Raw genomic sequence first — 3,368 nt, 5'->3', positions numbered from 1 at the left:
TAAAGATGTTTAAAAATAAATAAATTTAACAAAATTTTCTAACCTGTTTTAAAAATCTCCCAGCAAAGAGTTTTAATAGTTTATCTACTCACTTGTGAAAAGTTTAAATATGTAAAAACTTTCAGTTAATTTGAAGAACAAATGATTTCTGGAGCAGATGGAAATTTACTAGCCAAATTTAGACAAAACTTTTGCATGATTGATTTTTAACACTGTCATAATTTTGCGAGTGGGCCACTGATGCACATCTCCCATTTGATGTATGAACATTTGGAGTGTATGAGTCTGCTAGGGCTGCTGTAACAGAATACCACAAAGTGGGTGGCTTACCGAACAAAAATTTATTTTCTCACAGTTCTGGAGGCTAGAAGTGCAAGATCAAGGCGCTGACAGGGTTGGTTTCCGGTGAGGTCTCTCTCCTTGGCTTGCAGATGGGCACCTCCTTGATGTGTCCTCACATGACACATCCTATTGGGACACCAGTCCTATTGGATTTGGACTCCACACTTCTTACCTCTTTTAACCTTAATTACCTCCTTAAAGGCTCTATTTCCAAATACAGCCACATTGGGGGTTCAACATATAAGTTTTGGGTAAACACAATTTTGTCTATAAAAATGAGTTATCTTTTTCACCTCTCACAGTCATCAAACCAAATATCAAAATAAACTGGACTTAGGATCAGACCTTCAACTGTCTCTGTCACAAAACATTAAGCAAATATTTTCTAAATAAAATAAAAACACCACTCTCACTAAATTTATTATTATTATTTTTCCAATGAGAGCATAAAGGTTTTTCAACCATTAATAAGTAAAATGATGTGTTTTTTAAATGTTGATTATTTTGTCTTTAACTCATCTTCTTATTTTATATTGTGTATGTTTTATATATGTGTATGTTTTATATATTTAGTCCATTGTTATTGCCGGAGGTATGTCACCATAAAGTTCGAAGACCGCTGCTACAGAAAACTAAATCTCACTCTCAAGCCAAAAGAACATTTCTAGAATTGAATGCAATATTTATTATTGTTAATCACGTTCATTGTGACATTAATCAAATCATTGTGACATTTTGTTTAATCATTGAGAGCACCTGTGACAAGACGCTTTCATCACCAACTTAGGGAAATATTACATATTTATGTGTTTATTTACATACACAGAACAATGTGTAATTTATATGTATGCCTATTCTACCCTATCTAGAGGTGCTAGATTCACACAATCTTCTCCAAGTTAATTTCTGAAAATTCTGTGAATTGGTAGTATAAATTATCATATTGTGTTCACAAAACTATGATTTATGATAATCTATTTATCATGAGCTTGACAGGCCTATTCATTTGAAAAAATAAAGGAATTTATATCATGAAATCTCTGATATTAAGTACACATCTATTCCTTTTGCAGCCAGCATGCTTTCACCCCACTTCAGGTAACCATATTGCATATCCCTCTAGAATACCATTCCTCTTCCACTCTTCATCCTTGTGTTCTAGTCCACTCTAGAGCTAAAGCAATGATCTCTAGGGTAAGCTAATGCTTTTCATTCCCTTGGCCACAGTTCAGCAGTAGACATCTGACAGAAGTCAGACCAATAGGGCCAATGAGATCCAATTTCAAGATTTCTGTTCTACCCATCAGGGAAGGCTACTTTCTCTTCCACTGGCCAGGGTACAAGATGATGTGAGCTTGAAGCTGCAAGGGGCCGCTTCCTGGGACCTGAGATACCACCAGTCGTAAAGAGACAGAGCTAAGAGATGGAGCCCAATAATATCATCAGAGCCTCAAACTGAGCTGTACCTCATTAGCCCCAGATTTTTTAGCTTTGTTGTCTGCTTGGTTTTGCTCAAGCCTCTTAGGTTGAGTTTTCTGATCATAATTGAAAAAAGTCCCAACTGATCATCAGGCCATAAATATAAGTACAGAGTGTTTAAAACAAAATAGTTAGCATATGCAAATTCAACAGTCCTTTAAACCTAATCTTTGTAAGAGGTGTGAAGTATCAAAGCTGGGAAAAGGAAATGGTTTTCGCAAACACTTGCAGAAGAGCAGATGTTCTGTCCACTGCACTAGGCTGCTTCCTCCGTGTTTTTCCCAGCTTGCTGCAGACATGGGGATATGTATCATTTAAGATACCTTTAACACAAGTGATTAAACTCAACTTATACTAGCCTAAGACAAGAAGGAACTTATTGGCAAGAAATAAGGTCTCAGAGACTTGAATGGGACTTGTGGTAGGCTAAAAAAATGCTCCCCCCCCGACTCCCACAAAGATTTATTTACTTCCTAATCTCTGGAACCTGCAAATGTTACCTAGGCAAAAAAGTGAATATTACTTATAAGGCAAAGATGTGATTAAGTTGAAGATCTTGGGAGGAGGATCTTATCCTTGATTTTCCAGGTGGGCCCTAAATGCAATCGCATGCATTCTTATAAGAGATAGGCAGAGGGATAGTCAACACAGACAAAGGAGAAGAGACACACAGAGAAGGCCATGGGAAGTGGAGATGGGAGATGGTACAGTCACAGGCCAAGGAACACCAGGGAATGCTGGCAGCTACCAGAAGCTGGAAGAGGCAAGGAACAGATTCTCCCCCAAGAGCCTGCAGAGGGAGCACTGCCCTGTCCACACCTTGATTTCAGTCTTCTGGTCTCCAGAACTGGGAGAGAAGAAATTTCTGTTGTTTTGAGCCACCAAGGTTGTGGTAATTTTTCATGGTAGCCCCAGGAAATGAATACAGTATTCAATGCTATAAGTACTTGCTCGCTCTCTCTCTTTCTCTCATCAGACTCTCAGCTTATTCTGCAGTTTTAGTTTCTCCATATGGCTGACAAGATGGCTAGTGCAAGTCCCCAAATTGCATCCTCCCAGCTTTGGTACCACAACAAGAAGAGAGTGTGTATTTTCCCAAGGTTGTGTACATCCAACCCAGGGAAGGATTCTCATTGGTCCTGTTTGTGTCATGTTCCCCCCACCGCTACCACGTGCTTGGACAAAGCATATTGTCAAGGGGGTGGTCCTGTGCTAGGCTGTATTTGGGTCATGATACCATCCCTACAGCAGGCAGCACATTCTGATTAACAGCTTCCCAAAACACATGTTATGGGGCAGGAGTTTCTTCCCAAGAAAGGACACTGGGCGGACTAAAACAACAAATATCCACCACGAGGTAGTCGGCCAGATTCCTGGGCTCTTTCCCAGCTTGGGACACCATAAGGACGTGTAGGGTTATGGGCAGAGGAACAACAGACTTGTCTCTGGGACATGGGACACTGGATATTCCCTCCCCTAATCCAGATGAAGGAGTAAACAACTGCCTTTGGAATTTATGTGGAGACTGGAAAAGCTGCGTGTTTGAT

The sequence above is a fragment of the Lagenorhynchus albirostris genome, chromosome 5, assembly GCF_949774975.1.
Source record: "Lagenorhynchus albirostris chromosome 5, mLagAlb1.1, whole genome shotgun sequence".
Lineage (NCBI taxonomy): Eukaryota > Metazoa > Chordata > Mammalia > Artiodactyla > Delphinidae > Lagenorhynchus > Lagenorhynchus albirostris.
The sequence above is the reverse complement of the archived record's forward strand: the minus strand, read 5'-3'. Positions refer to the sequence as shown.